This window comes from Jaculus jaculus, chromosome 9, assembly GCF_020740685.1.
Source record: "Jaculus jaculus isolate mJacJac1 chromosome 9, mJacJac1.mat.Y.cur, whole genome shotgun sequence".
NCBI classification, from domain to species: domain Eukaryota; kingdom Metazoa; phylum Chordata; class Mammalia; order Rodentia; family Dipodidae; genus Jaculus; species Jaculus jaculus.
In genome coordinates this window covers 73,600,532-73,627,187 of record NC_059110.1, presented here as the reverse complement: position 1 = coordinate 73,627,187, position 26,656 = coordinate 73,600,532, and the positions used below count along the sequence as shown (strand labels likewise).

The 26,656-nt window shown below is 43.1% G+C and overlaps 1 pseudogene; it reads left to right on the top strand.

Annotated features, from left to right (window-relative positions):
• The window catches only part of LOC101616860, a 74,757-nt pseudogene extending 62,819 nt beyond the window's left edge, over positions 1 to 11,938 (top strand).
• Positions 11,939 to 26,656: the final 14,718 nt, after the last annotated feature.

Sequence of the window (26,656 nt, the reverse complement as noted above, 5' to 3'; positions counted from 1 at the left end):
AGTTCCAGGTTAGCCTGGGCTAAAGTAAGACCCTACCTCAAAATCCCCAATTCCCCCCCCCCAAAAAACCAACAAATTTTGGGCTGGAGAGATGGCTTAGCAGTTAAGGTGCTTATTTGTAAAGCCTAAAGATCCAGGTTTGGTTCCCCAGAACACACAAAAGCTGGATACACATGGTGTTACATGCATCTGGAGTTGATTTGAGTTATTAGAGGTCCTGGTACACCCATTCTCTCTCTCTGTATAATAATAAAAAAAAAACTAAAAATTTAAAAATGATAAAAATTTAAGGTGGTGGATATTCTATCCAATACTTGGATCAAAGCATTGCATTATACTTTACAAATATGTACAATATTGGGTATGACAACTTATGCCTGTAATCCTAGTGCTCAGGAGGCAGAGGCAGGAGGATTATCAAGAGCTCAAGGTCAGCTTTGGGCTATAGACTGAATCTATGTCTTTAAAAATAAAAGAAAGATAGCAAATAAACATTTCTAATACTATGTAATAATTATTTTAAAAATTCAATATTTAAAAAGTAACAGACTAATTCAGTACTATGATTTATTATATAAGCTACATGCTGAGGTCTCAGCAGCATCAAATAACTAAAAGATGATGGCAATGTCCTCATGGGCATGTGATCCAAGGGAATACCAAGAGGGAACATTATCTATCAGTGTACAGGAATCAATGGGGAAGTACAAGACACCATGAAATCTTGCAACAGCATATATGAGTTTAGAGAAAGGATCTAGATCAAGTAAGATCTTGTATATAAAGTGCCTAGCATGGTATCTGCACATATTAAATGTTTAGCAAATGGTTACTGTCATTATTTATAGCCTTAAAACATGCTTGAGGGCTGGAGGGATGGCTTAGCAGTTAAGGCACTTGCGTGCAAAGCCAAAGGACCCAGGTTCAATTCCCCAGGACCTGCGTAAGCTGAATGCACAAGGTGACGCATGCATCTGGAGTGCGTTTGCAGTGGCTGGAGGCCCTGGTGTGCCCATTTTCTTTCTTTCTCTCTCTCTCTCTCTCTCTCAAATAAATAAAATAAAATTTAAAACATGCTTAAAAAAAAGGAAAACCTTTATTTGAACATACTGTGTTAGAAGGAAAGTCTATGACCCACATGCCATTCATTCATTTGTTGATTTAATTCAGCTTGCAACTCCAGGGCACTATATTGTTATGGAGTCCCAAGACACATAAGTATCCTTAGTTTGAAGGTTCCAACTATACATAGGGAAGAAAGATACAAACAGTTGCAAAATTTTGTAGTAAATACATATCAGATATGTGATAACATACACGTATCTATAATCCCTGTACTTAGATGGTGAGATAAGATTATGAATTCAAGGTCAGCCTGTCTTACATATTGAGTTCAAGGCCAGTTTAGGCTATATAGTCAAATCCTGTCTCAAAAAGTAAGGGCTAGGGATGTGTAGCTCAGTGGTAGAGCACTTACCTAGCAAGGTCCTGGGTTTGATTCCTAGCACCACAGGAAGGGAGGGAGGACGAAGGAAGGAAGGAGCTGCCTTGCAGGGCTTACTATTAGCCCACCAAGGCCCATATGCACCATGGCTTGGTCCCCAGCCATGGCACTATTGAGAGGTGTTAGAACCTTTAGGAAGTGGGGCCTAGTGGAAGGAATTTACATCACTGGAGAGTACCCTTGAAGGGGCTGCTGAGATTCCAGCCACTTCCTATCTCTGTTTTCTGGCTGGTGTGAGGTGACAAGACCCCCTCTGCTATCGTGGTGTGACACAGAGGTCCAAAGCAATAAGGCCATGAACTGAAGGACACCCCTGCAACCACTAGCCAGAGTCAGTCTTTTCTCCTTTTAAGTTGATAACTTCCTGTCTTTTGTTACAGTGGTGGAAAGCTAAGACAGGGTCCAGAATGCCTACACTAAATAAAGAAAGGAGTTCAGTCTAGAAGCGTAAGTGATTATACAAGGGACAGTGGCTCATTACCATTTATTCCCTGAGGGTAGAAATCTTGGCAAGATGACTTGTGTTTTGTTGGTGTTTGTTTCTATCACCATATTTTATCTTTCTGTTCAATCATCTGACGCATTGTTTTATAAAATGTACAAGAATGTTCATTGCTATGCTGTCGCTATAGAATTTTTGGCTAGGATATCAAAAACAGTGTGCAGACAGCGCGGGATGGTGTGAGTCTTCCTGTGGGATTTTGCCATAGAGCATCTCCGCAGGTAATATCAACTGTTATTTCAAATTAACGTCAATAGGAAAGCAAAGGGTCTTTCTCTTCTCCCTTCCCTGTGGTGGGCGCCAGAGGCGATGGTGGTGGAGGAAGGAAGGTTTCCAGAGTAGAGCGCATCTTCTCTAACTGCTACCCCTTCAAGCCTCAGACCTTGGGGCTGAGCCTGAGCTGATGGGGCTTCTCCGATATGAAGGGCTGAGGCTGCAAGGTCCCCCAGGAGATGCTGCTCAAGCTCTTGGAGGGACTGACGCACCCCCCTGGTTGCAGGCCAGGAAGAGGTTGCCCAGGAAGGTGGCCTGCCAGCTGGGGCAGTCCCTCGCTCCACCTTCCCATCCCTGAGCATTGGGATGGACTTCCTGTGTCATACCCCTGAGGCCTGGCACGGGGGTCTGTCACTAGTGCAGACCCCTGACTTCTTTTACCCCTTCATGATGTAGCATGTAGCTTGTGCCGCTGTGCTCAGTGACCTGTACGCCATGGGCATTTCTGAATGTGGCAACACGTTAATGCTGCTCAGTATTAGCCAGAGTATGAGTGAGGAGGAATGAAAGAAGGTCACTCCACTCATGATCAAAGGCTTTCGTGATGTTGCTGAGGAAGGAGGGATAGCAGTGACAGGTGGACAGACAGTGGTCAACCCTTGGATTATCATTGGGGGAGTCGCCACTGTGGTGTGTCAGCCAAGTGAATTCATAATGCCTGACGGTGCGGTGGTAAGAGATGTGATGGAATTAACCAATCCCTTAGGAACTCAGGTTGCTGTCAGTGCCCCCCAATGGCTGGAGAATCCTGAGAGATGGAACAAGATCAAGATGGTGGTCTCCAGAGAAGAGGTAGAGCTGGCCTATCAGGAAGCCATGTTCAATATGGCTACTCTAAACCAAACTGCTGTGGGACTGATGCACACCTTCAATGCCCACGCAGCCACAGACATCACAGGCTTCGGCATTCTAGAACACTCTCAGAAGCTTTCAAAGCAACAGAGGAACAAAGTGTCCTTTGTCATTCATGACCTGCCAATCACTGCCAACATGGGTGCTGTTAGCAAGGCCAGTGGGCGCTTGGGGCTCCTCCAAGGAATGTCAACTGAAACCTCTGGAGGATTACTTGCCTGCCAAAAGACCAGGCACCCTGTTTTTGTTCGGAAATCACATCTTCCAAGTATGGAGAAGGTCACCAAGCATGGATCGTGGGCATCATGGAGAAGGGAAACCGCACGGCCCGGATCATTGACAAGCCTCGTGTTATTGAAATTCTACCTCGAGGAACCACTGCTTCCATTCTTGCTCCAAAGACTTCCAGCACCTCCTGTAAGCCCAGTTCAAGAAGTAGAATAGCAGTTGTGGGGCTCATAGAACCTTTGAACACAATCGCGGAAGGTTCTCAAGAGCTGATGTCAAGAAGCTTCCAAAGGCTGCCTGCACAGTGGTTCGGGCTGTCCTTTGCAGGTGACTGGAATCTACTTGTCAAAAGCTTCTGCCTGAGTGTATATTCCAGAGCCAGAAGGAACATTTTGAACTTTGTGGGGATGACTGTTCATGTTGGGTAGATGAGCAGAAAACCTATTTGCTCTTTCCAAAACAAGATGAAGTATTCAATTTTGAGGGGGTTTTCTTTGCATTGAGTTAATTTCTGCAGAGTGAGATTATTAAGATTACATAAAAAGTAAATTGCAACATGAAAAAAACAGAAGCCAGTGAGTTTGAAATGATACTGTTGACAAGTCTAAATTGTTAAGAGAGATCTTAGGATGGAATGTCAAATTTGTTATTAATTTTTTTTTATCTGAGAAAGTAACTCTTTCCTGCTCTGGACAAGAGCTGAGCAACTTGTCCAGTGAAAGGAGGACTTGCAACCATCTATTTTGGCCTCTGTTAATGATGTCTTTCCTTAAACCCCACTGAGGACTGGAAAAGGCAGAGAAAGCCTTAGAGTCCAGGTCTTGGTGGTCATTAAGATGTTAAATCTTGTGCTGAAAATTACTGGTGAATTAATAAAGAAAATTCTTATAGTTGAGTAAATAAAAGGGAATTTGTTAGAAATAGAAACAAGTGCATTTCTTCTGTAGAAACTTATATCCAAAACAGCCATAAAATAGCCCCCTTCCACAAGTACCATGACTAAGAAAAAAAATGTGATTTGAACAAAGTGTCTGTGAATACTCCAATTATCTGTATGTCCAAGAAGCGAGAGCTTTCTGTCTCTTCTCCTGTGCCTGTGCCAGGCAGAATAGGCTTTTCAGAGGCCTGGTTGGTGCAGACCCATTTTTTTTAAAGCTGCCTAATTCAGGCATAATCATTATGCCCTCTCATGTCTGGATCCATGAGACCAGTATCTTGGTGTCAGAGTTTGTTCAAGATGCCCACTGGGGAAAGAAAGAAAGAATAAAAAAAATTAAGAATAAAAAACTTCCAAAGTCCTTCCCAGTGTGGCAATATGATGGTTTTCTTCTGTTAAACCTGTTTGTGGCTGAGAGCCTGTGCTCCTCCAAGCTCCCAGCCTCTTTTCTGCCAAGAGTTTGGGCCAAGCCACAAAGCCCAGACTTGACGATTTGACTGATGGCCCAGAGAACCACAGAGTCATTTGATACCATCCATGGATCCCTCACATGGACAGACAAACTGGGCTGTCAGATACATGGCCTTGGGCAGTTTTCTTGGCTTTAACCCTCTGGGTCACCACTCACAGTCATAATTAATTCTGGTCATTCTAGCTGGTTTAGCAATCCACTAGAGAAAAGAAGGCAAATTTGTCTCTTTATAAACTCATGGCCAAATAAGGAAACAAAAGCAACTGTAGCAAGATAGGAGAAAGTACTGACTCTGGAGTGAAGGTTTGAAGGGAGACTGTGCCTGTGATGGAAGGTTCTCCCAGCTGTAGTCATCATGTCCAACTCTGACCCTTGCCCTCTGCTTCTGAGGCCAGGACCAGACATTCGATGAGAATACTCATTCACAGTAAAAAGAGACAAGGTGGACAACGTTGTTTTCAAATCTAGGAGGCCAGCCCAACTGTGAACTGCAAATTTCCTAAAACAGTAAGTCTGTCTTTTTGCATGCCCAAATGGACTTGCAGGAGAGGTCAGAAGATCTGCTGTATGGGGGCTCTGTTCAGCAAAGGGCAGCAGCCTTGGGGGATGCATCTCCACAACAGGATGCTCCAAAAGCCACAAGTAGAAGATGAGAGCTGGAGAGGACAGCCCTGTGGACCAGTGTCACCTAGATGGTCCTTCAGTGGAGCTGGGGCTGGGGCCAGGGCTGCGATTGGATGGTGAAGGTGCTGACCTCCTCTGGAGCTTCTTCCCTCCAGTGCAAGTGCTCATTTCTTCCTGTTTTGCTAGGTCTGCATTTGTTTGTCTGTTTGTGAATTCATAAGGAACCATTGTTGGGCCTTGAAAGGCCCAGATGCAAGGCCTAGTGGAACTTCCTGAGCCTAGCTAAAGTTTGGCGATCTGCCTCTGGCCAGCTATGATGCAGCAAGATGCCTAATGGCCTCTGGCCTGTTACTTCCGCATAGGAGTTGAAATTCCCGTGCACGCACATGCTTAGAACCAATCATTTCAAAAGTTGCGGTATACTATTGGCCCTTACCTCTCCCCCCATCCTAGAATCCCCACCCTCGTTTTCAACACTATATAGGCAACTACCTGTAACAATAAAGTGAGTTCCTGCTTCAACAAGACTCCCGGCATGGTGGTGTGTTTCTGGCCGTCAACACTCATCCTCCTCCTCAACCCCTTGGGAGGAACCTGACAGCTTGGTCCTTCCTCAGCAGTACCTGCAGGGGGAGCCCGGCAGTCTGGCGCCCAACATGGGGCTACAGGAACCCGGCAGGCTGGTGCCCCATGTGAGGCATTCTTGTTGAGGAGGTCAATCGGTGTGCATGTGCAGGTGAGTGTACCCTCTTAAGTTATGAGGCAGTCTTCACATTTAATGTGCTAAACTTTGCTTCTATAACCTGTACTTGCTTGTCCACATCTCTTCATTCTCCTTCTCTTTCCTTTCACTTATGGTTCACTGGCAAGCTACATCTGTGGCTTTTGTATTTCTAAATGGGTCATATGTCCCTAGTGGACACACTGTGAGGCTTTTGACCTTTAGACTTCTATTTCTCTCTCTCTCTCCCTCTCTCTCTCTCTCTCTCTCTCTCTCTCTCTCTCTCTCCTTGGGCCTGTGAAGGCAGGCCAGCTTCTTCTGCCATTTATGGTACTTCCCCTGGACCTGTAGGCTTCAATAAATATCCCTTCCTCCATAACTGTGCTTGGTCTGGAAGTTCATCTCAGTGAACCTGAAGCTGTCTGACACAGAGCTTGGTACCAAGGAGTGGACTGAGATGAACCTGACCATGTGGATGTTGATCTTTTGGAACCTTTGTTTTGGAGAAATAGGCATGGACTGGTGCTTGCAACTGAAGGTATCTTCTGGAGTGGTAAGCCAAATTTTATGGACTATTCTGATGAGAGTCTGAGAATGCTAAGTACAGATAACATTAAACTTCAAGGCTTGACTTATGAGCTTTCTAAGGGGAAGGAAAGACTACAGAGGACTTTTCTGGAACTGGGCTACTGGCATAAGGGCTGGATGCATCCTGCATCAAGGTTAAATTTGTAATGAACTGATGTGCTTGGCTAGAGGTATTGGACTGAGAGATTTAAGATTTTTAAGCTGGAAAACTTTAAGCAAGTTAAATTTACTGGCACAGAGACTGGCTTTAGATTACTAAAGCTGCTATTGTCAACACATTAGCAATCCAATTGCTTTACCATGTAAAGGATGCCTGAGGGAAGACTATCATAGAAATGCAAACACTTTTGGATGGCGGTTGAGTTTGCATTGCTTTAGTCTCTCCTTGTTATGCCTTATACCAGTTAAAAATGTTTACTCTGTGCCTTAATATGTTAGAAGTGTTTAACTTGTTTGATTTTATTCAGTTGTTTATTTGTTTGTAGTTTGCATTCTGCAGCCACCTGGCTGGAGGCAATGTCACTGGGTGAATCTTAAGGTGTGGTACAGGGTTTCACATTTCAGTCTAAAGATATACAAGCAGGAGTTCCTGAAGTGTGCTGTGGCTTTTGGCTTTAGGCTTGTACTCATTATTTCTCCTTTGGAAAACTTAAATATATCTTCTTATCAGTTGATACTTTCTCCCATGCCTGTTGGGCATCTACACATGCTGGGGAAAAATCTAAACATGCCATAAGCAAGGCCTTTGTAGATTTTCTCCAGACCTGGAAAATCTCCCATTCCACAGGCATCCCATACAACCCCCAAGGCCAGGCTATCATTGAAAGATATAATCAGACTCTCAAGTCTTAATTACAAAAACAAAAGGGGGAATCCTTACCCCCACATAACCAACTAAAAAAGGCATTATTTACCCTAAATATCTTAAATTTTTCTGAAGAAGATAAACAGTTATCCCCTTTTCAAAAACATTGGTCCTCATCCATTACCTACAGTTCTATCTGGGTAAGACTAGGGCATGGAGAGGACCAGACCTGCTCCTCACAGCAGGAAGAGGGTTTGGATGTGTCTTCCCTCAAGATAAAAAAAGACCCATTTGGGTACCAGTGAGAGACATAAAATATTTGTCCCAACAAGGGGACACTGACAATCACTTCTCCAGGGAGTTTCCCATCCCTGAGGGCTATTCCTAAAATGGTCTTCACCCTACTAAACCAAACAACTCCCTCCCTTGTGGAGGATTTCTGGCTTTGCCTCTGATCTGGACCTCCCCGGCTGCTTGCAGTAATCACCAATGATACAACTACAGTTGCCCATATGACCCTAAAAATTTGCTCAGCCACCTTCTCCATCCCTGTCCAGCTTTTCCCAATGTCTCCTTCTGGAACTTGCATTTGGGCCCCGCCTTTCCCTAAAAATTAACACAACTGAGCCCAGTGGTCAATGCTACCCACCTTCTGGAATGGTTTATGTTTGTGGAGGTGGGATGGCCTATACTTTCTACCCACCAATTGTATGGGCCTTTGTGTCCCAGCCACCTTAATCCCAGATGTAGATATCATTACTAGAAATAAGGCCCTCCCTAGGCCCTCATTTGATTATATTGGAGGGAGACCCAAGAGAGCTGTACAAATGATACCTTTACTTGTTGGGATGGGAATAACCACAGGCCACCAGAACAGCTGGGATGGGTATGGCAGTCCATCTCCACAGGAAGCTCTCTCTCCAGTTAATCAGGGACATAAAAGCCATGTCCATCACCATCCTTGCTCTTCAACAACAGCTAGATTCCCTGGCCCTGGCTGAGATAGTCCTACAAAACAGGAGGGGACTGGACCTATTAACAGCCAAAAAGGGAGGCATATGCTTGTTTTCACAGGAAAAAAAATGCTGTTTCTACACCAATAGATCAGGAATCATTCAAGATGAGATCAAAAGACTTCAAGAGGACCAGGAGAAGAGATGGCTGGACTTCCAGGACAACCACTGTGGACGGGCCTGCATGGCTTCTTACCCTACCTCCTCCCTCTAGTTGGACCTCTTCTTCTCCTTTCCCTTATCCTCGCTGTTGGGCCTTGTGTAACTAACAAAATTACACAATTCATTCACCAGCAGCTAGAGGCAATAAAACTCTATCAGGTTGAGATAAATTACCATAGGCTGGCTACTCAGGAATTAAGTTCCTCATATGACCCACTGCCACCTTCTCTGCCCTCCATGTGACTGATGATGGGTAAGATCTCAGACTGACTGAGACAACCTAAGACAGGCCATGGAGTGGGTTCTCAGCGAGCTAAACGCCTGGTACCCAGTGACGGGTAAGATCCCCAGAGGGGAACAACCTAAGACAGGGACCATGGTGACTAATGCTCTTACATAAACAAAAGGGGGAGATGTTGGGCCTTGAAAGGCCCAGATGCAAGGCCTAGTGGGACTTCCTGAGCCTAGCTAAAGTTTGGCGATCTGCCTCTGGCCAGCTATGATGCAGCAAGATGCCTAATGGCCTCTGGCCTGTTACTTCCACATAGGAGTTGGAATTCCCGTGCACGCACATGCTTTGAACCAATCATTTCAAAAGTCGTGGTATACTATTGGCCCTTACTTCTCCCTGCATTCTAGAATCCTCACCCTCATTCCCAAAACTTTAAACTGGTAAAAATAAAATATATATTTGCACTATTATTCAAAAGTACTAGATAATATGGCAAAAATGATTGTCAGAAATTGCAAAGAAGAAAAGAAGAGGATAAAATGAGTTTCCTCTTATCTTTGTATGGATTTTCAGTAACAAAGTAATAAGTGAGGTATGTCAAGTAAAAGTAGGGAGGAAAACACCAGAATTAAGAGCACAGACCATTTGCTTCTGGGAAGAGAGCCAAGCCTGGGGAAGAATGGGATAGGTATCTATAACTTTTCATTATAATTCCTTCTGGTGATTTCTCCATCCTCACCAATATTGTTGGTAAGTAAAATGGAAAAATTGAGAAAGGAGAGGATGGAGGGCACCATAAGGTTCCAGGTGGTACAAAGCTGTCCAAATTGTTTGCTTGGTTTCTCCCTTTGCTGAAGTATCTGATTCATGTAGTCTCTATATCATATGTGTGTGTGTGTATGTATGTATGTATGTGTATATATATATGTATATATATATATATATATATGTATGTATGTATGTATGTATATGTATCACTATGGGACAGTGAGAGGGTGAAAGAGGCAGACTGAGAGAGAGAGAGAGAGAATGGGCAAGCCAGGACCTCCAGCCACTGTAAATAAACCTCAGATGCAAGTGCCACTTTGTGCATCTGGCTTATGTGGGTCCTGGGAAATCAAACCAAGGTCCTTTGGCTTTACAGGCAAATGTCTTAAGCCACCTCTCTATTTTTTTGTTTATTTTTAATTATTTGAGTGTGATAGACAGAGATAGAAAGAGACAGATAGAAAGAATGAGCCCACCAGGGCCTCCAGCCACTGCAAACTGAACTCCAGATGCTTGCGCCCACTTGTGCATCTGGCTAACGTGGGTCCTGGGGAATCGAGCCTTGAACCGGGGTCCTCAGGCTTCATAGGCAAGCGCTTAACTGCTAAGCCATCTCTCTAGCCCCTCAGTCTCTATTTTTGAGTTAGAGCAAGAACAGGCCCTAAGTCAAATCCAGGTCCTCTGTCCTCTACTGGGTCATAGTTTCTCCTGGTCATTGATCACCAATGTCTTTGTAACAATGCCTCTTACAGACTTGCCTGGCTAGACATTCAACTTCTGACTCACTTATCCCCGTTCTAGGCCCCTCATCCTGGCCTTGCCTCAGACCCCTCCAAACTAAGTTTGAGCCATGCCTCCAGAACTCAGAAGTCAGAATTGGGCATCCTCCCAGAGCACAGACAGCACAAGAGATGTGCAGTCCATGAAAACTAACTGACCAAGAGGAGACTGTGCTGGAACCAAGAACTTGGCAGTCTAGAGTGGGTACAGTGAGGGTTTGGGGACAGAACAAACTTCTCACCTCCTAAATATGCGACTGTCCCCTTGTCCAGAATATTCAGTGTTTGAGCTTTTTATCCTACATATCAAGTAAGCATAATGCAATCTCCTGTCTGTATTTATTGGTAGTATTAAATGAGAGTTTTGTGTATAAAAGACTCAGCCTATTCCCGACTTGCCTTAAGTGTACAGTCATATTGCATCCCTCATGTTGAATTTCCCTGTTTCCCTTTGTATCATCCTCTGCACATCTGGGCCTAAAGATAAAAGCAATAAAATGTTTCACAGATGATTACATTCAGGATGGGGTAGTGACAGGATTGGTAAGACTGCTTTGCTATGAGTCTCTAGTATTCAGCTTCCTTGGGAAAAAGTCCCCTTCTAGACCACTTGCCTTTAGGATAGAGGAAACATTAGGCCACAAGAGTCCATCAGTACATAGTTCGGAAACATTAGAATTTGTAGGGCTTTAGATGTTAGCAGTGACCATCAATTTACAGAAGGAAACTAGATCTTCAGGTCTGGAAAAGTGAAATTTAGTTTCATGTCACACACCAGAGCAACTGGGTGCCCAGTCATCACTTATCTACAGTGAAATTTGCTACATAACAAACTACTATGAAAGAAGTACACGCTGAGAGCTAACTGACTGAGAACCAGTGTGAAAGAGGAACAGGATGACAGCCTGAATGGGAACAAGTGTGAAAAAGAACAGGAAGAGAGGACCTGACTGAGAACCAATATGAAAGAGGGTGACGATGAGAGTGCCTGACTGAGAACCAGTGTGAAAGAGGAACAGGACCAGAGTCCCTGACTGAGAACCAGTGTGAAGGAGAAACACAACGAGAGTGCCTGACTGAGAACCAGTGTGAAAGAGGTGCAGGATGAGAGTGGCTGACTTAGAAATGGTGTGAAAGAGGAACAGCATGTAAGTACCTGACAGAGAACCACTGTGAAGGAGGAACAGCACCAGAGCAACTGACTGAGAACCAGTGAGAAAGTGGTACAAGCTTAGAAGCACTGTGAAAGAGAAACAAGACCACAGGGCATGGCTGAGAACCAGTGTGAAAGAGGAACAGGACCAGAGTGCCTGACTAAAAACCAGTGTGTAACCTGAACAGGTGTAGAGTACCTGACTGGGAATCAGTGTGAAAGAGGAACAGGACAAGATGTGACTGAAAACAATGAGCAAGAGGAAGAGGACAAGAGTGCCCGGCTGAGAACCAGTGTGAAGGAAGAACAGGACGAGAGTGTCTAGCAGAACCAGGGTGAAAGAGGAATGGGACAAGAGTCCCTGACTGAGGAGCAGCACCAGCATGTATAGGTGCATTAGAAGGCTTAGTTTACTACCATTGGACAGCAATAGAATATTTTGCCTGGGATAAAAAATCAATCGGAAAGGGCTATAGGAAAGTGTCTCTTGAAGCCAGCTGTGATGGTTCATGCCTATAATCTCAGCAAAAAGGAAGTGAAGGCTGGTAACAGCAACTTTTAGGCCAACCTGGGCTACATTGGGAGAACTCGTTTATAAGTGAAGGAAAGAAGGAAAGGGGAGGGAAAGGAGGAGAAGGAAGAGAGAGGAAATGGGAAGAGCAGAAACGAAATAAAATGAAAAGGGGAAAGAGTGTTTTGAATTCAACAGATGTGTATCCTGTCAGTAAACACTTATCACGAATCAATACAAGGCAAAGCTTTATTGTAAAAGAAACAAACAAACAAAAAAAAACTACAATAAAAGCTTGAAACCTGTGTTGGAGGTCCACGCAGCCTTTGGTACAAAAGGGAAGTACTCTCTGAAGGAGCAAACAGAGGGCCAGGCTTGTATAAAGTTCCTAGCAAAGTTCTTAATTGGGTCCACTTATATAAATGAGGCATATAGACATGCTCAATTTGGGCACACTCAGGGTGATATGGCTGTAGACTAAGCTCAATTCTAATTGGCCAGTTTTATGTAATTGAGAGATACAATACCCATTCTTGACTGGTTGGCATTTATAGACAGTCATCAGTTTTAGCTCGTTGGTTATATCCAAGCACCTGAGGAGCTGTTCATCTTAGCAGTTGAACCAGAAACCTGTCCAGGCTGGAGAAGTGCAGTCTGCATTTCTTCCAGGGACACAGTCATGTATATGACCCCAACAATCTGCCAATGACTGTGATCATCTATTCTGAGTGATAATCATTTAAAACCCTTCTTGTAGATTCAGTGTTTCTTAAAATTCACACTCCCAAACAATAGTAACCAGGAATCTTGTTGTTTGGTGTGTTGAAAGCATAGCTGAGAATCTATGGCCCACTAGGTAGGTAATTAATTTCTACTTGAAGAGTTAGTATATTTACTTGTGGAGTTCATTTGTGGGCTAGAAGACCATTTAGGTACCCTATTGTGATAAACAAATGACTTATTATGGGTTGCCAAAAGAGTCTTCATAGCTTAAACATACACCAATCAGCTTGGGTGCAGAGGTTCTCAACTGTGATCTGGCCAGTGTTTCTGTCAGACTGATTACAAAATGTAGTAAGGCAATATTTGTAAGGACATAGAACTTAAGCCTATCACATCATTGCATTATTCATCATTGCATTATTCATTAACAATTGCTTGGCGCTAAAAGATTAAGACTGGGAAGTGTCAGGGATTGAGTAACTCATGCAGAGCCCAGACAGGTTTCCACTACGCATGGAACTGTTGGTGGTTCCCTGAATCACATAACCCTCTTGAACAACAGCCCTGCCTTCCAGATTCCATGGAATTGAGTAGATCCATTGAGGGGTTTTGAACATGAAAAAAAGGTTTTGAAGTATTGAAAATAAGTTGAATTTCCCATATGGTCACTTGAAATAAAATCTTTGTATTTGCTGTCCTAAAACTAGACCATCTAAAACAAACACTTAGAATATTTCTTTTGGAGGATACCTATTAGATACATATCTGCATATAAATTTAAAAAACAGCATGATACCAATATGAAATAAAAAATGAATACATAAAAATAAAGAGACATTGACATCTTAATGCATGTAAAATTCAGTTTTCCAGATTCATATTAGAAAATAATTTACTCACTCACTCAGCATTTTAAATATTTTATTTACTTATGAACAGAGAGGCAGAAAGAGAAAGGGTACACCAGGGCCTCTGCCAAAGAACTCCAGATGGATGGGTCACTTTATGTATTTGACTTTATATGGGTATTAGGAAATTGAACCCAGCCAACAGGCTTTGCAAGCAAGTTCCTTTGACCACTGAGCCCTCTCCCCAGACCTCACTAAGTATTTTTTTGTGATGAATATAATAAGTATTTCACATATTTACATGTAATTTCCTTTCACTGAATTTCAATATAAAATACAAAGACTGGGCTGGAGAGATGTCTTAGTGGTTAAGGCACTTGCCTGCGAAGCCAAAGGACCCAGGTTTTATTCTCCAGGACCCACGTTAGCCAGATGGACAAGGGGGCACATGTGTCTGGAGTTCATTTGCAGTGGCTGGAGGCCCTGCCCATTCTCTCATTCTCCCTCTCCCTCTTTCTCTGTCAAATAAATAAATTAATTAATTAAATATTTTTAATACACAAAAACTATATGCTAGTTTTCTTAAATCTGATCCACTTCACTAATTTCTGTTAATCCATGCTAGGGAGGGATGGGGCATGCAGTCTTTGGCCTAAACTTGAAGGAAGACTTGTGTCTACACATCACATGGCTGATGCAGAAGGCTGCACATCAAGTCAGGAGCAGAAGTGGGCCTAGGCATTAACACTGAGGGTACACATTCCCACCGACTGTCACACACTGCTTCACCTTCAGTACTGTGTAGCCAAGATGTGCAGAGCCCTGGTTAACTACCAAGAAATTTCAGTTCCCCTATGCCTGATTATGACACAGGACAGGCCATTAGTAATCTTGGACTGAGCTATTACTGAGATAGAGGAATGCTGTTTGAGTGAGAAATGGAGGCTATCAACAATGAGATACTTGACTTCCTACCATTAGAGTAAGTGGAGCCTAAGACTTCCGGTCAAGGTGGCGACTGCCTAACCATGCTGCAACTCCCAAGGAAGGAAAACAAGGCATTAAGGGGACACTGTGTCTTTTAGGGGAGAGCAATCTCTAATAGATCACAAATCTGAGGGTATGGAGGGGTTAAGAAAAGGGGGAATCACCTGATTCTGATGCTCTCAAGTAACCCACCAGTACCCAATCCCCCCCTTTCCCCCCCCCCCCCAGCCATCCTAGCCGAGTCCCAGCCTCAGGCTGCTCCACACTAACTGGAGGCGAGGGGACCCAGGCCAGTAGTTCCACCTGTGCTGCTGGGTACAGGCAATCTCCTGGATCCCCCCACACCTGCGCGTCCTCAGACCCTTTCCAGTCTGCCCCCATGCCCTGCCTGGGACTTCTCCTCTCTCCTCTGCCCTCACCCACCTGTGACTTCAGACCTGCTCTGTTTGGCCCCACCCCCTGCAGTTGTGGACCGCTCCACTGGGCCCCAGCCCCATGGGACTTCAGGCCCTCTCCACTACCCACCCCCACACGAGGTCAGACTGCTCTGCTTTGCTCCACCCTACCCCCAGTGACTTTGGATCTGCTCTGCCTGCCTCCACACCCGTCTCTGTCCCCGTGAAGTGACACCACTTCCCCCGCCCATCATGACCACAATCCCATTCTCCCTGCCCCCAAACTGTGATGGGCAGACCACAACACAAAAGTAATAACATAAAAAAATCAAATCCAAGAAAATCCAATAAGATCTCCCAGTCCTAAAATGGATGTCTCTAATCAAATCATAGAAGAGACATTAGGATCAGAACCCCAAAATGAAGTTATGAGCAATGCAACCCTGACCAAGCTACTGGCAGAAGGAGCAGAAAAGAAACAAAGGACTGATAATCTTATGGATGCTGCCATCACTAGACTAGACCTAATAGATAAGAAAATGGAAGAGGTCCAAAGACAGTTGAAGGATATGAAGAAGAGTGAAAAAAAGAGGAGATAAAAAACCAGCTGCCTGTATTAAATGAAGACATAAAGAAATACAAGGATGAATTCCAAGAAGCATCATGAAAATCAGAAAACGATGTGAAAGGGAATTTGACAGAACCATACGTAGAAAAGTAGTGCAAAATGAAAACCTAATTGAACAAGCCCAAAATACTTTAGAAGCTCTGAAGAATAGAGTCAGCCATGTGGAGGATAGAAACTCAGATCTGGAAAACAAAACAGAAGAAACAGTTTGAGAGAGCAAAAGTTTCAGTAAGTTCAAAATTTTCTGTGAACAGAACAGAAGGGAAATGTAGGATACCCTTAAACATCCTAACATTCAGATCATGGTAATAACTGATGGGGAAGAAATTCAGAACAAAAGCATGGAGAACTTATTTAACAAAATTATCAAAGAAAACTTTCCCACTCTCTCAAAAGAAAGGCCCATCAAGATACAAGAAGCAAACATAACTCCAAACAGACTGGACCAAAGGAGAAACTCTCTAAGACATATTGTCATTAAGACTCTAAACATTGACATCAAGGAGAAAGTCCTAAAAGCAGGTACGTAAAAACAACATATCACATTTAAAGGTAACCATATCAGAATCACTTCAGACTTCTCAATGGAAACCCTGAAAGGCAAAGGGCCTGGAATGGAACCCTGTAAACTCTAAAAACCTATGGTTTCCAAACCAAACTACTCTACCCCATAAAAGTATACCTCATAATAGATTGTGAAAGAAAAACCTTCCATGAAAAAACTCAGCTTTGAACTAGATGAATACAAAACTAAACCTACAGAGAGTATTTCAGGAAATTCTCCACACATAATAAATCAAATACTCTACCTCATGTGCCTACAAGAAGCATATCACAATAACCAAACTCAGAGAAGGCACAAAAAATTTCAAATCCATGAAAATACCAAACCACATAAACCAACATAAAATGGCAGGGATCACAGTCATATCAAATATCAATGGCCTTAATTCACCCATCAAGAGACATAAGCTAACAGGGTGGATCAGAAAATTAGGCCTCTCAATCTATTGTCTTCAAGAAACCCACCTCACCACTAAAGACGGACACCTCCTCAGGGTGAAAGGATGAAAAATGATAATCCAAGCAAATGGGAATAAGAAACAAGCAGGCATAGCCATACTAATATTGGATAAAATAGACTTCAAACCAAAAATAATTAAAAAAAAGACAAAGAAGGCCACTTCCTACTGATCAAAGGAACAATCCAGAAAGAGGATATCACAATCATCAATCTTTTTGCAACAAACACAGGTGCACCACAATTCATAAGATAAAACATACTCAACAATAAAACAGAAATAACCACTAACACCATCATAGTTGGGGACTTCAATACACCACTATCAGTAATAGATAGATCATCCAAACAGAAACTCAACAGAGAAGTCAGAGAGCTCAACAAAACCATAGAATATTTAGACCTAACAGACATCTACAGAACATTCCACCCCAAATCCACAGACTACACATTCTTCTGAGCAATCCATGGAACCTTCTCTCTTTTTTTTTTTTTTTAATTTTTTTGTATATTTTCATTTATTTGAAAGTGACAGCGAGACAAAGAGGCAGATAGAGAGAGAGAGAGAGAGAGAATGGGCGAGCCAGGGCTTCCAGCCTCTGCAAACGAACTCCAGACGCGTGCGCCCCCTTGTGCATCTGGCTAACGTGGGACCTGGGGAACCGAGCCTCGAACCAGGGTCCTTAGGCTTCATAGGCAAGCGCTTAACCGCTAAGCCATCTCTCCAGCCCCATGGAACCTTCTCTAAAATAGATCATATACTGGTTCACAAATCCTACCTCCATATATTTAGGAAGACTGACATAATCCCCTGCATGATATCAGATCACAATACTATATTGCTAGAAATTAACAACAAAAGACCCACCAAGAAACCAATTGGCTCCTGGAAACTGAACAGCACACTTTTAAACAATAAATGGGTAGTGGATGAAATTGCTAAATTTATAGAAATGAATGACAATGAAAATACATTGTACCAAAATTTATGGGGCACAATGAAGGAAGTCCCCAAGGGAAAACTCATAGCACTAAATGCCTTCATAACAGAGATAGAGAGATCCCAAATCAATAACCTAACCATCCACCTAAAGGCATTGGGAAAGCAAGAAGAATCCAACCAGACAGAAAAAAGCTCCAGACAGAAAGAAATAATTAAGATCAGAGCAGAAATTAATGAATTGGAAACTAAGAATACAATTAAGAAAATTGATGAAACAAAGAGTTGGTTCTTTGAAAAAATAAACAAGATTGACAAAGCCCTGGCCAATTTGATCAAGCAAAAAAAAAAAAAAAAAAAAAAGGAGACACTTCAAATTAACAAAATTAGAAATGAAAAAGGAGAGATCACAACAGAAATAGTGAAATTTGATGAATCATTGGGTCTTACTCCAGAAACCTCTACTCCACAAAACTGGAAAATATGGAGGAAATGGATAAATTCCTAGACACATACCATCTACCAAAGATAAAACCAGAGCAGATTAATTTCCTAAACAAACCAATCACACTCACCAAGATTAAAAAGGTAATAAAAAAAAAATACTCCCCCAAAAGAAGAATCCAGGACCAGATGGCTTCTCAGCTGAATTCTTTTTTTTTTTTTTTCCCCCGAGGAAGGGTCTCACTCTAGCCCAGGCTGACCTGGAATTCACTATAGAGTCTCAGGGTGGCCTTGAACTCATGGCAATCCTCCTACCTCCCGAGTGCTGGGATTAAAGGCATGTTCCCCCACACCCAGCTTTCAGCTGAATTCTATCAAACCTTCATGGAAGAACTGAAAACAATCTTTCTCAAATTGTGCCACACAACTAGAGAACAAGGAAAGCTCCCCAACTCTTTCTATGAAGCTACTATCACCCTAATACCAAAACCAGGCAGAGATGCCACAAGAAAAGAAAACTATAGGCCTATTTTGCTGATGAACTTCGACACAAAGATTCTGAACAAAATCCTCGCTAACTAAATCCAACAACACAAATCCATTATCCACCTTGATCAAGTGGGCTTCATCCCAGGAGCACAGAGGTGGTTCAACAGATGGAAATCTGTCAATGTAATATACCACATAAACAAGGTTAAACACAAAAACCACATGATCATTTTGACATATGCAGAAAAGGCAATTTGACAAAATACAACATCACTTCATGATCAAAACATTAGAGAGAATCAGCATGGTTGGTTTATATCTTAACACAATAAAGGCTATATACAAAGCTCCTAAACCCCAAATAATACTTAATGGAGAGAGACTGGAGGAATTCCCATTGAGATCAGGAACAAGACAGGGGTGTCCACTCTCACCTCTGCTCTTCAATATAGTACTGGAAGCCCTAGCTCAAGCAATAAGACAGGAGAAAGAAATAAAAGGGATATAATTTGGAAAGGAAGAAGTTAAGTTAGTGCTATTTGCAGACATGATTCTATACTTAAGAGACTTGAGAGCCTCCATCCCAAAACTCTTGAAGGTGATAAATTCCTTCAACAAAGTAGCAGGACACAAAATCAATGCACAAAAATTAGTAGCGTTTCTATATGCAAATGACAAAGATACAGAGAAAGGAAATAAGTGACATTGTCCCATTTTCAATAGCAACAACAAAAAAAAAAACAACCTTGGAATAACATTAACCAAGGAAGTGAAAGATCTCTACAATGAAAACATAAAAATGGTCAAGAAAGAAATTGAGGAAGACTTGAGAAAATGGAAAGAGCTCCCATGCTCATGGATAGGCAGAATTAACATTGTGAAAATGACAATCCTACCAAAGGCAATATACAGATTTAACACAATTCCAATCAAAATCCCAACATTGTTCTTCACAGAGATAGAAAAAGTGATCTCAAAATTCATATTGAATGGCAGAAGGCCTCGGATATCCAAGCATATCCTCAGCAAAAGAAACGCCTCTAGAGGCATCATCATACCTCATCTAAAGCCATAATAGGGCTGGAGAGATGGCTTAGCAGTTAAGTGCTTGCCTGTGAAGCCAAAGGACCCCGGTTCGAGGCTTGGTACCCCAGGTCCCACGTTAGCCAGATGCACAAGGGGGCGCACGCGTCTGGAGTTCGTTTGCAGAGGCTGGAAGCCCTGGTGCGCCCATTCTCTCTCTCTCCCTCTGTCTTTGTCTCTGTGTCTGTCACTCTCAAATAAGTAAATAAAATTTTTTAAAAAATAAATAAAGCCATAATAATAAAAACAGCATGGTACTGGCATTAAAACAGGATTATAGAACAGTGAAATAGAATCAAAGACCCGGATGTTGGGTCAAGTAACTATAGCTACTTGATATTTGACAAAGGCCCTAACAAAATAGGCTGGGGGAAAAAAAGACAGCATCTTCAACAAATAGTTCTGGATGAACTGTATAACCATATGTGGGAAATTGAAACTTTATCCACACATCTCGCCATGCACAACAATTAAGTCCAAATGGATCAAAGACATTAATATAACACCAGAATCTTGGCTACTTCTGGTAGAAAATTTAGGAGGAACATTCCATGATATAGGAATGGGTAAAGACTTCCTGAACAAAATCCCAATAGCACAGGATCTTAAGCAATCATTCAACCAATGGGATCTTAAGAAGCTGAAGGGTTTCTTCACAGACAAACATACAATAAGCAGAGCCAATAGATTACCCACAGAATGGGAGAAAATATTTGTTGACTATCTAACTGACAGAGGCCTAATCTCTAGAATATACAAAGAACTCAAAAACCTAAACAATAAAAAGTCAACCCACTCACAAAATGGAAACTGGACAGGCAGTTCACAGAGCAAGAAATACAAGTGGCAAACACACACTTAAGAAAATGTTCATCATCCCTAATCATCAGAGAAATACAAATTAAAACAACTAGGAGATTCTACCTTACCCCAATAAGGATAGCAAACATCAAAAAATCAAATGAAAAGAAATTCTGGAGAGGATGTGGAGAAAAAGGAACCCTCACCCACTGTTGGTGGTAATGTAAGATGGTACAACCACTTTTGAAAGCAATATGGATGCTTCTAAAAAAAGCTAACTATAGAGTTACCAACAGACCCAGTTATTCCCTTACTGGGCATGTACCCTAAAAGCTCCATACCTCAGTTCAGAAAGATTTGCTCAACCATGCTTACAGCTGCTTAATTCATAATAGCTAAGGGCTGGAATCAACCCATCATTAGATGAATGGATAATTAAGATGTGGTATATCTATCTGCATGATAGAATTCTACACAGCAATAAGGGGGGAAAAAAATGACACAATGAAATTTGAAGAAAAGTGGCTGAACCTGGAACAGTTCATTCTCAGTGAACTCACCCAATTACAGAAAGACAATCATCACATAGTCTCACTCATCTACAGCTTCTAACCTGAATCTACCCAAGTTGACATACCTAGAAAGCATCTTGAGGACTGGACAATAGGAAGGGTGGGGAGGAGAGGGAGGGTAAAGGAGGGGTGGGGGACATAAAACTGGACCCAAATGGCAATGGTACCATAAAACTCTGCATCCTAAAAGACAGACTCAATAGTTGAACCTTCACCAGGCCCTTAGAGGGAACACCTGATTCACAAGGCCCTAGAGAGGGTACAATGAAAACTGACCTTTATCTCCTCCTGTTTCTCTTTATCTCTCTTTATCTCTCTCTCTCTCTCTTTATCTCTCTCTCTCTCTCTCTCTCTCTCTCTCTCTCTCTCCCTCCCTCCCTCCCTCCCTCCCTCCCTCCATCCATCCCTCTCTCCCTCCCTCTTCTCTCTCATCTCTCTATCTCTTTTATATCACTTATCTTTTTCTTCCTTCTCTTCTTGGGTGCTGACTTGTAACTCCTGGTACCAGCAGATAGCCATCATCCACAATGAGCTTTCAATCAGAGAGACCTAGAAGGTTTCCCAAAAGAAGACAGATTTATGTCAGAGTGTTTGATGACCCACTATAGGTTAGTGGTAAGACCCTACTGCTGAAGACACCATATGCTATTGGCATGTAACATGGAGTGACATGGCTGGAAGCTGGAAGAGAGTCAGTCCCCAAACAGTTAGTGTAGTGCCAAAAGGTGCAACATGAGTGACTGGGAGAAAATGACCAATATCTGTCCAAGAAACTCATGGTCTAACCTCCTTAGCAGCAAACAACCTGACATGATGCTCACATAAGCGCAATAGTGGCACACAGCAATGGTGAGAAACCAACTGCTCTCTATTTGGCTAACTGATCTGCTCAGTGGAACAGAACCCATAGCTGGATCTGGGAAACAAATCAGAACCATATTCAAAAATGAGCCTGCTCTCCATTAAACTCTCTCTAAAAAATAATGGTTACCATATTTATTTGGTACTAACTTTACTCTCTGTTGGAAAATCTGCTTCTCTTTTTCAGATAGATGCAGATCCTAATGACAGAACCACCCCATCATACCTCAAAAGGGCCCCAACTGAAACTAAGAATAATTGGGGAAACAAGCAAGAATGCTGTTTTCTTGGAGAACTGGGAACCAGCACAATGGTGATAGAAATAGACACAGGGAACAATCAACTCCTACCAAACCAGATATCCAGAGACACAGAGGCACCCAAGATCTCAACACTGAAGTAGACCTAAAATGAACACAACATGGCTCAGGGAAATTTGCAGAAGAGGGAGCGGAAAGAATGTCAGAGCCACGCATTGGGTCATAACACGCAGAGACATTGCCTCCTACCCAAAACTAAAGGCTAGCCCCACAATGCACGACCCATATACCCCAACAAGGAAGGTCCCTGTAGAGGGGGAGGGCAGGGAGATTAACAATGGTACCAAGTTGACTGTATTCACTGAGTACAAAAATTTAAAAATTAAAAATTAAAAATTAAAAAAAGAGCAAATGGAGCCTAAGTGACAGAGTGCAATAATAAAAGATTAATTTACATTACATTTTGCTTATAGTTGACCTCTGGTCCATAGAATTGGATCAATAATTCAATAATATCTTGATTGTGCCACCCTCATCATCACCTTCTTTCAGCATATAAATGAATATGTATTCAGAAAGTGAGTATGTTCATCAGAATACATTTGAGGAATATTCAGTCCTAAGAGAATAGGACACAGAAAGGACAAATGACAACTTCTATGCAGACATTCTCTTGTGAACTCTTCCAAAGTTGTCTCAGAGCAAAAAAGACAAGCTAAATTGCTTCTTATCACCCCTCCCCCCAACACACATGCACAGACATTGCTCCATCTATGTTCCACTACTGTGAACTGGCTGGTCCAAAATAGAATGCCTGTGAGTGGCAAGAACATTTTGGAGCAATATTCTCAAGTGGCTGGGTGGTTTGATGCTGGGTGACTTTCAACTTTTCACAGCTGAACTTTAAAATCTCATTAAAGCAGCTCTTTGTTGCTATTTGCTAGGTTTAAATCTGCAGTGATTCAGCAAATAAGCAGGCCCAGCAGGTTGCCTCTCTTGGCAAGTATAATGAGGCACCTACAAAGATATGATCAAGATGGAAAAATGTGGTTTCAGAGCCAAAGTAGTGTGAGCCCCTCTGTGAGAACTGTCTTCTGTCAGTCCTAACTGGCCTTCATACATGGGTGACTTTGAAAGGAAAAGAAGCCTCTTTCTTTTTCCCCATCATGGAGACTGTTTGCATTGGCAGAAGTTGTAGATGGGTGGTTTGCTCAGAAGTTTGGAAATCTCTGTTAGTGTCTGATGCAACCTGGTGTCCTGAATAACATGAATTAAAGAAAGAAAAGAGAGAGAGAGAGAGAGAGAGAGAAGGGAGGGAGAAAGAGAAGGGAGGGAGGGAGGAATGAAAGAAAGAGAGAGGGGGAGGAAGGAAGGTAAGAAGGAAGGAAGGAAGGAAGGAAGGAAGGAAGGAAGGAAGGAAGGAAGGAAGGAAGGAAGGAAGGGAAGGAAGGAAGGAAGGAAGGAAGGGACAGAGGATAAAAAAAGAAAGGGGGAAAAAAGAAAAACTCCTGGGCATTAGAAGGATTGCTGAGATTCAAGGTAGCCCTACACCCTCAACTGACCCTTGCCTCACATTTTAAAGGTTTTTTTCACAGCATGGAAGGATCATGAGTGGTTCCATACTTACAGCACGTTAGCTAGTGATCAGGAGACAGGGCTCGGGGCTAGAACCAAATCAGACAAAACCCTTACTTCAAGTGGCCCACAGCCCCAGAAAACTGTTTAGTCTTCCCTCACTGAAGTAGGACAATCTCCAAAAACTAAACTTCAAGGAGAGAAGCATGGACAAACAGTAAAAGCCCAAGGCAGAGGCATGTGCTACACAAGGAGCTAAAGATTGGGTAAGGCTTGGAGATTGCGAGTGAGCATGTGCACAAGCGCTTCTGGGACAGGGAAGGAGGGGGAAGGCCACTGTGGTGGAGGCAGGTAGGTGACAGAAGAAGGCATGGAGAAAATGTGCATGTATTTGCACAGCCGTGAAAGTGCTAGTGTGAGGGAGAAGTGGAAGAACAACAAAAGCATCCCACAGCCGGGCCCCTCGTGGCTGCGTCCTCCTTGCAGCCCTAGACGCCTTCTTTTGCGTGGGCGCTCTGATTCTCAGCAACTCTGAGGCTTCCACTTGCTTAGCATGCGCACTCACACACACACACACACACACACACACCCTACTTTGGGAACCAGCTCTCAGCTGGCTTCTTCCTTTTCACCCTCTTTTAATTCCTCTCCCTATGACGCAAGTCTATGCATAAGAAGGATTCACTAGAATGAAAGAATTACCTTTCACAGTTTCTATTTGCAAGAGGAGCTTGTTTCTAAGAACACCAATCTGACCTGGCATAGCAGGCCAGTAGGAAGAAAGCTGAGGACTTGGAATTTTAGATTCTTTGAAGAATATCTAAAAATCAACCCTGCCCAGTATCCTAAATCACTCCTGACAAGCAGACATCCTGTGTCTTGGAATCCCCAGTTCCTCCTGCCTATAGGTGAATCCAAGCCAGCCCCACGCACATCTTTAACTCTGGTCTTGAAGTAGTAGGAGGAGCTGGTCTATATTATGGTTATAAAGCCTCTGCTCAACCCTGGGACATCAGGGGTCCCGACATCCCTGAGACCTCACCTGGGCTGGGCAGGAAAGCAAGTCACCACTCAACCTGGCTAGCTGTTTATGTTGGTGACAGAGCACTCCCCACCGACTGCCCAGGCGCTGTGGCAGGAAGCTGCTGACGGGCTGGGCTGGTGGATAATGCGGGCATTCATTCACTCCGACTGCTCTTCGCATCAGCTCAGCACTGCACAGGGAAGAGGACAAGAGTACAAATGGCCACAAAGGCCATTTGGAACAAACGAGCTTCACTGCTTTCTGGGCCACCTACAGGGCTAGGGAGGGCCCGTCTGGAGGGTTGAGACATCACAGCTGCTGAGCAGGGTGAACTTTTGTTGCCTGGCTTGCTTAAGTCTATAATAAGGCTAGTTAAACATTTCTAGCATTTCTAAATACTTCTCATGATACCTTCCCCCAATGAGCTTCCTGCTAAGAAAGGGTGGATGGACCCAGTACACTCCAATTCTGTCTCGTCTCCCATGTTACAGAAGAGCTGGGTCAGTCACCTGGGTCAGCCACTCCCTCTGTCATCTACTGATAAGATGCCAGACTGGGAAATCAGGAAGCCCAGCCTTACCACCATGAATGTGACCCTAAAAAAGTTACTAAACTATTCTGGCCATCTGTTACTCTCCTTGAAAATGGACATATTAGCCATTGTCCCGCTTCCCAGGGTGACTGTAAGAAGGAAATGAGGAAAGAACCTCCCATCCCATTATACAGGCCAAGCTAAGAAGTCCTCACAGTCAGAGGTAGCCAGACTTTTATGCAAAGGGCCAAATAATGAACATTTTAGACTTCAGGAACCACATCAGAACTCTGTCAAATAGTTGTCTTTGTAGAATTTAGGAGACATTATTAAGCTCACAGATAGTACACAAATCCACAGACTGGACTTAGCACAAAGGTCATAGTCTCTCAATTTCTGCAAAAATGAGTCAGGAGAAAAAGGAAGAGGCAGAGTGAGTGGTTGTAAAACAAAATTCTAAGTCTAGATAAATAACAGCAAAGGAATAAATATGTGGAGTGTGTATGAATATAAATAAGCATATATACTCATAATATTTCCTGACTTATGGTTCATACTAGTGGAATTATCTGAACCCCAGCCTACAGGCCATAGTATTAGTCAGGTTTTCATCACTGTGACACACACCTGGGAGAAGCTACTTAACAGGAGAAAGGCTCTGTTTGGGCTCACGGTTTCAGGGGCTTCAGTCAATTGGCACATGGCCCCATCTCTGTGAGTCTGTGGTGAGGCAGCAGATCATGGGAGGGAGACTGGAATGGTCAGAACTGGTCACAACATGGGGAACAAGAAGCAGAGAAAGTAGAAAAAGCAGTCAGGGACAAGGCATGTCCCCAGCAAACTATTTCCTCCAATGAAAGCCCCGTCTTCTAATAATACCACCAGATTATGAATGTCTGAGTGGAGTAATCCACTGAGTGAGAGCCCTCAGGATCCATTCACTCTCAATGATGGGATCCACAAGCTGAGGGCAAAGCCTTCATCACGAGAGCCTTTTGAAGACCCTTTAGGAACAAGCCACAGCAACCATTTGATCCAGTGCCCTTGAACTAAGTTGCCAATGTCTGCATGCTTCACTGCATAGGCTAGTGTATACACTCCAAAATACTTAGGAGTCAAACCTGGAGGCTAGCCTTTGGCCTTGCTGGGCCATAAAGCCCTGAGCAGGTCATCCGTCCTTTGTAGCCAGTGCTGCTCAGGAACAGCTCCCACCGACCTGCACTGCAAGGGGAAAAGCCAGAGCCCTCATAGGAAGCAACTAACATTACCATGATGGGTCATAAGTTGTTGATAGTGTGTTTCTAAATTGTGTTACCATTTCCAGTGAGCTAAGCTGGCTTTATCACTGT